Source organism: Eptesicus fuscus, chromosome 14, assembly GCF_027574615.1.
Source record: "Eptesicus fuscus isolate TK198812 chromosome 14, DD_ASM_mEF_20220401, whole genome shotgun sequence".
NCBI lineage: Eukaryota > Metazoa > Chordata > Mammalia > Chiroptera > Vespertilionidae > Eptesicus > Eptesicus fuscus.
In genome coordinates, this window is record NC_072486.1 from 55,225,972 (window position 1) to 55,233,495 (window position 7,524).

The 7,524-nt window shown below is 38.6% G+C and overlaps 1 non-coding gene across 1 annotated transcript; it reads left to right on the forward strand.

Moving 5' to 3' along the window:
- Positions 1 to 604: 604 nt before the first annotated feature.
- On the forward strand, positions 605 to 791 carry LOC129151538 (U2 spliceosomal RNA). Its single transcript, XR_008558197.1, has one exon. It is a non-coding gene; the product is annotated as a U2 spliceosomal RNA (small nuclear RNA).
- Positions 792 to 7,524: the final 6,733 nt, after the last annotated feature.

Genomic DNA, 7,524 nt, shown 5'->3' on the forward strand with positions numbered 1-7,524 from the left:
TATTACCTCTTTATTATTTAGGATAGGGCATGTATAGAGAATTAGACAACACTAGATTGTAACTATGGAGGACAGAGACTGCATTTCATTCCTATATTTGCAAAGTCTAGCAAAGTACCCAGAATATAAACAATGTTCAAGAATATATTTGTTGGTTGGTCAGTTAGTCACTGTAGCAGGTTGGACTGTAATCATACGAAGCCTTGTACCTATGGTTGTGACTGTGGCTTGAGAAAAAGCCCTAGGTTTTTCTGAGGTATTCAGAAATCTCCTAGGGCCATTAATGGGTAATCTTTAGTATTCTATTCAGAATCACTTCAAAGGCTCCGATGGAGGAGGGACTCACTTCAAAGGCTTTAAGAGGGAGAAATAGAGCAAGTTAGGAAAGTTGGTTGCCAAGACAACCTTCTCAGGATTGAAAGAGGACAATCAAACATTGCAGACCCAAGCTTGGTATGCCTGCAATCTCTCCTTTTGTTACATACTCTCATTTTGCTAGGCTATAAGGAAGAATAGTTTTGAAATGGCTATTTAAGAGTGTAATTTGGAGCCAGAGGGTCATGTGGCACTAAAAGTGTTTTAAGTGCAAAAAGAAGGAAAGTGGATTGCTTCTCCATTTTGGCTCAGATCAAATGAAGTGTTTGTTCTTATCAGTGAATATCTGATAGGTCCTCCACCTGAGGACAACCTTTTACATGGACTTTTGGAGCAGGGAGGTGGAATAGGCGCTTGCTCAGTCCATTCCACTATTGACCCAACATTGCAATACTTTCGGGAGAGTGTGTGTGCATGCACGCGCACACACGTGCACGCGCGCACACACACACACACACACACACACACACACTCTCAGGAAAATTGGCAACCTGAACTTGTGCCCTGATCAGGAATCAAACAGGTAACCTTTTGGTGCATGGGATGATGCCTAACCAACTGAGTCACAGTGGCAAGGGCAACTTTTTCCTAGTATTTTGATATGTTGATTTTATCCTATACTAAATTCATAGATCTATTTCACCACCCTATTGTCTGTGTCTATGGGTTATGCATATATGCATATATGCATACAAGTTCTTTGGTTGATCTTTACCCATCCACCCACCCTCCCCTGACTTCTCTCTGAGATTCCACAGTCTGTTTTATGCTTCTGTTTTGTTTGTTTTTGTGGTTAATCTTCACCCGAGGATATTTTCCATTGATTTTTAAAGAGAGTAGAAAGAGGGGGAGACACAGAGAGAGAAACATTGATGTGAGAGAGAGAGCCATCAATTGGTTGCCTCCTGCACACACCCTGACAAGGGCCAGGGATCAACCCTGCAATCTAGGTATGTGCCCTTGACTGGAATTGAACCTGGGACCCTTCAGTCTGCAGGCCGACACTCTATCCACTGAGGTAAACTGGTTAGGGCTTATGCCTCTATTTTGGATATATATTCTTCATAAGTTTATTTTGTTCATTAGATTCCACATATGAGTGAGATCATGTGATACTTGTATTTCTCTGACTGGCTTATTTTACTTAGCATAATAATCTCTAGGTCCCTCCATGCTGTGTCAAAGGGTAAGAGATCCTTCTTTTTTACTGCTGCATAGTATTCCATGGGGTAAATGTATCACTGCTTTTTTTTTTAAATATATATTTTTATTGATTTCTGAGGAAGGGAGAGGAAGAGAGAGAGAGAAACATCAATGATGAAAGGGAATCATTGATTGGCTGCCTCTGGCACACCCCCCACTGGGGACCGAGCCTGCAACCTGGGCACGTGTCCTTGACCAGAATTGAATCTGGGACCCTTGAGTCCAAAGGCTGATGCTCTATACATCGAGCCAAACCGGCCAGGGCTACCACTGCTTTTTTATCCATTCATCTACAGATGGATACTTGGTCTGTTTCCAGATCTTAGCTATTGTAAATTATGCTGCTATGTACATAGGGGTGCATACATTCTTTCTGATTGGTGTTTTGGGTTTCTTAGAATATATTCCTAGAAGTGAGATGACTGGGTCAAATGGCAGTTCCATATTTAATTTTTTGAGGAAACTTTATACTGTTTTCCACAATGGCTGCACCGGTCTGCATTCCCACCAGCAGTGTACTAGGGTTTCCTTTTCTCCACATCCTCACCAGCACTTGTCATTTGTTGATTTGTTGATGGTAGCCATTCTGACAGCTGTGAGGTGATACCTCATTGTCATTTTAATTTGCATCTCTGTGATGATCAGTGACTTTGAGCATTTTTTCATGTCTCTTGGCTATCTGTAGGTCTACTTTGAAGAAATATCTATTTAGGTCTTTTGCCCATTTTCTAATTGGATTGTTTGTCTTCCTTTTGTTATGTTGTATGAGTTCCTTATATATTTTGGATATTAACCCTTTTTAAGATGTAGCATTGCCAATATGTTCTCCCATACAGTGAACTCCCTTTTCATTTTGTTGATGGTTTCTTTTGCTGTACGGAAGCTTTTTAATTTGATGTAGTCCTATTTGTTTATTTTCTCCTTAGTTTCCTTTGCCCTAAAAGACGTATCTGTAAACATATTGCTACGAGAGATGTCTGAGATTTTGCTGCCTACAGTTTCCTCTAGGATTTTTATGGTTTCATGACTTACATTTAAGTCTTTTATCCATTTTTGAGTTTATTCTTGTGTATGGTGTAATTTGGTGGTCTAGTTTCATTTTTTTGAATGTACCTGTACAATTTTCCCAACACCATGTATTGAAGAGACTATCTTGACTCCATTGTGTGTTCTTGCCTCCTTTGTCAAATACTAATAGAGCATAATGGCTTGGGTTGATTTCTGGGGTCTCTGTTCTGTTCCATTGATCAATATGCCTGCTCTTATGCCCATACCAGCTGTTTTGATTACAGTGGCTTTGTAGTATTACTTGCTATCTGGAATTGTGATCCCTCCAACTTGGTTCTTCTTTCTCAAGATTGCTGCGGCTATTCAGGGTTATTTTTGGTTCCATATAAATTTTTAGATTATTTGTTCTATATCTGTGAAATATGCATTGGTATTTCAACAGGGATTGCATTGAATGTATAGATTGCTTTGAGTAGTATGGGCATTTTAATGGTGTTAATTCTACCAATCCATGAACATGACATATTCTTGCACTTGTTTATGTCTTCCTCTATCACTTTTGTCAACATCCTGTACTTTTCAGAGTATAAGCCATTTACCTCCTTGGTTGAAGTTATTCCTAAGTATCCTAATTTTTTTGTTGTTTTAATGGTAAATGGGATTGTTTGTTTGGTTTCTCTTTCTAAGAATTCATTATTGGTGTATAAAAATGCCATCTATTTCTGGATGCTAATTTTGCATCCTGCTACATTGCCAAATTCATTGATTAAATCTAGTAGTTTTTTGGTAGAGTCTTTAGGGTTTTTTATGTACAATACCACGTCATTTGGGAATAATGACAGTTTTACTTCCTCCTTTCCAATTTGGATGCCTTTTACTTCTTCTTTTTGTCTGATCGCTGTGGCTAGGACTTCCAGTACTATGTCTAGTAAGAGTGGTGAAAGGGGACATCCCTGTTCCTGTTCTTAGGGGAAATGTTTTCATTTTTGCCCATTGAGTATGATATTGGCTGTAGGTTGGTCATATATGGCCTTTATGATATTAAGATATGATCCCTCTAGGCTGACTTTGCTAAGAATTTTTAATAAAAAATGGATATTAAGTTTTGTCGGATGCTTTTTCTGTGTCTATTGATATGATTATATGATTTTTGTACTATTTATTTATTGATTTGAAAATATTGTACCAGCCTTGCATCCCTGGAATAAATCCCACTTGGTCATGGTGTATTACCTTTTTAAAATATTGCTGGATCCAACTTGTAATGTTTTCTTGAGGATTTATCATCTATGTTCATCAGAGATATTGGCCTGTAATTCTATTTCTTTGTGTCTCACTATCTTTGTGGGGTCCTCCTATGCACGTAGTCAAACTAATTTTTCTCCTTTTAATCGGTCTAATGTTAATTTGATTATTAGATATGCCAAAGAACCTAAAAGGGTAGGAAAAATTTTTCCTTCTCTACATAGGTATCAATCTCTTATGGCTTATTTGTATGATCAGTTGATGAAAGGGTTGCAAAGAGGAAGGATGCCCTGACCGGTTTGGCTCAGTGGATACAGCATCGGCCTGCGGACTCAGGGGTCCCAGGTTCGATTCCAGTCAAGGGCATGTACCTTGGTTGCGGGCACATACCCAGTAAGGAGTGTGCAACAGGCAGCTGATCGATGTTTCTTTCTCATCGATGTTTCTAACTCGCTATCTCTCTCCCTCTCTGTAAAAAATCAATAAAAAATAATTATAATAAAAAAAAAAGCTAAGTGAGATACCACTAATGGAAAAAGTGGGGTATTGGGGCTTTTTTTTTCAGTGTCAGGTTCCCCCCCACATACACATCTCCAATTGATCTTCCCAGCATCCAGAATGATGAGAAATAAATATTTGTTGTTAAAGCCACTCAGTCTATGGTATTTTTGTTATAGTGAAGCATGGTGGCAGTCATCTTGGGTAGAAACTGCAGTTTAACTTTAACCCTGCTGTTTTGGCTTCTGTACGTATTTGCTTGCTAAAACAATAGAAAAGTTATTTTGATTTTCTGAACTTATGTATGCTATCCCAATCGATTGAATACTCCATGGATGGTGGTTTGAATATCCCATTGATTGTGGTCTCACTGGTTATCGAAGCACATTCTTCTGTACCTGGAGACCTGGACAGCACAATTACCCTAAATTGCCTCAGTGGCTCCAGATAATGTGTTTCCGTTGATTCAGTGGTTGACTCAGTGATCCCAAGACCCAAAACTATAATTAATCTTTATAGATAACTAACTTGCTCAATTTTGCTTCTGTAACTGCTTTGTGCAAACCAGGTTCCTCATTCCAAATCGATGTAATTGATACCTTTGTGATATTCTGCCTATATAAGCCTGATGTAGCCAGCATTTCGGGGTTGTGAGATTTGGAGTGCTTTTGCCCCCTCGTAACCGCTGGCTTTTGAATAAATGACTCCATAATTCGACTTGATTGAGGCATCTTTTGTGAGATTCAGGGTTACACTACAACATTAGCAGCCTGAGAAGACTAAGACAGAGAAATGGATGTGGCTGATACCACCTCTTCTCCCCTTTTCTCTTGAAACCAGAACTGATGTCTAGAGTCCTGGCAACTATTTTTATTTTTAAATTGATTTCAGAAAGGGAGGAAAAGAGAGAGAAACCTCAATGTCAGAGAGAAACATTGATTGTTGCTTCTTGTAAGCACCCTGACCAGAGATCAAACCTGCATTGAACCCACAACCTTTTGGTGTATGACAGGATGCTCCAACCAACTGAGCGACACCAGCCAGGGCCAGGCAAGTATTTTTTAACTTTGAATTATGCACAAAGAGTATTTCAGGACATTGGCCTAGACTTTAATGCCAATACTCCTTATCTCCAAAATTTTTGTGTGGAAAAAAACATCCTATTGAGTCACTGTTGGTTAAGTGTTCTATAATGTGCACCCCCAAAAATAGATAATTACTAGAGATAGTACAATACTATATAAAGCAATAATTTAAAAATACAAATCATGAATTAAACTGGTTTCCTGCCTACATAATTTCAATAGATTTTTTTAAACAGGTATTTGCAAGAGTTGATGTCCTATAAGAACAAATATAAATTGCCACTAAGATTTCACTTGAAGACTTAACTATGAAGACCTTACTTACATGGTATTGGTGGTAATAATTTTCATTGAGTTATCTGAGGTAAAATACTAAAAGGATTCACAGAGTTAAAATACAACCTCAAGAAATACTGTATTCTTGCCACTGTTAGATGGAGAATGAAACAAAATTTCTTTGAGTGTTTTTTTGAACTGGTTTCAAGTTTTAAAAGCCCTTCATCCCAAGATTATACTAAACATTTGCCTGGATTAAAAAAAACACATTTTTATTGATTTCAAAGAGGAAGGGAAAGGGAGAGAGAAACATCAATGATGAGGAAGAATCATTGATTGGCTGTCTCCTGCAAGCCCACTACTGGGGATTGAGCTGAAACCCGGGCATGTATCCTTGACTGGAATCGAACCCAGAACCCTTCAGTCCGCAGGCCGATGCTTTATTTGCTGAGCCAAACCAGCTAGGGCTGGAATTTTTCATTTTTATAGTTTTATTGTATATTTTTATGTTTACCATTTTAATCTGTCCAGAATTAATTTTTAATTGTAGTGTGAGGGTGTGAGAGAGAGAGATTAAACTTTGTTATTCCAACACAGACAGTGTCCCCAACTGCATATTGGGTTATTTATCATTTCTTCATTTGCTTGAGCTGCCACCCTTCATCACTCAATGGTCTTGTATATGTGTACATGTATACAGGATTGGGCAAAAATAGATTTACAGTTGTGAGTATGGAAAACACAGTTTATCTTGCCTTATTATTTATTAATTGTATTATTTTCCATAAGAATAACTGTAACCCTACTTTTGCCCCACCCTGTATGTTTTTTTGCTAAATTTGGAAAGTTTTCAGACATTATTTCTTTGAAAGGCAGCTATGCTCACCACTATACCACCAACGCCGACTATTATTTCTTTGAATATTTTTTTCAGCTCCTCATTCTTTCTCTTCTACTGAGGATACAGTAGTATTTGTCTCACAAGGCTCTGTTTTTTTCCTCCCTCAGTCTTTTTCTCTTTGCTGTTCAGATTAAGTAAAATCTATTGGTCAGAATTCAACTTTCTGATTCTATCCTACTATTGAACTCATCCAATAAGTTTTTATTTCAGTTATTATATTTTTCAGTTTTACAGTTTTCATTTTTAAAAAAGAAATTGGTGTCTTTTAATGTATTTTTTTAATTGAGAAAGGGAGAAGGAGATAGAAACATCAATAACAAGAGAGAATCATTGATTGGCTGCCTACAGCACAATCCTTACTGGGGATTAAACTCAAAACCCAGGCATGTGCCCTGACTGGGAATCGAACCATGACCTTTTGGTTCATGGGTTGACACTCAAACATTGAGCAACACTGGCTGGGCTCTTGGCTTATTTTTGTGGGCTGTGGTTCCAATGACTGTGAGTGTCCCCGCCACGTCCCGCGTGGTTCAGGGTTCAGGTTTAGTGTTCGGGTTCTGGAGGAGGCCACACACAAATGAAAGAGACTAAACAATAAAATATAAACTTGGGCCGAAACCGGTTTGGCTCAGTGGATAGGGCATTGGTCTGCGGACTGAAAGGTCCCAGGTTTGATTCCGGTCAAGGGCATGTACATCGGTTGTGGGCACATCCCCGGTAGGGGGTGTGCAGGAGGCAGCTGGTCGATGTTTCTCTCCCATTGATGTTTCTAGCTCTCTATCCCTCTCCCTTCCTCTCTGTAAAAAATCAATAAAATATATTAAAAATATATATATAAACTTGGGAATTGGGGGTCAGGTCGGAGCCCAGCTCAAGAGGAAGGACTCCGCTTTGCTCTGGCCTTGCTATCCCTTTTATTCACATTTTGGGATA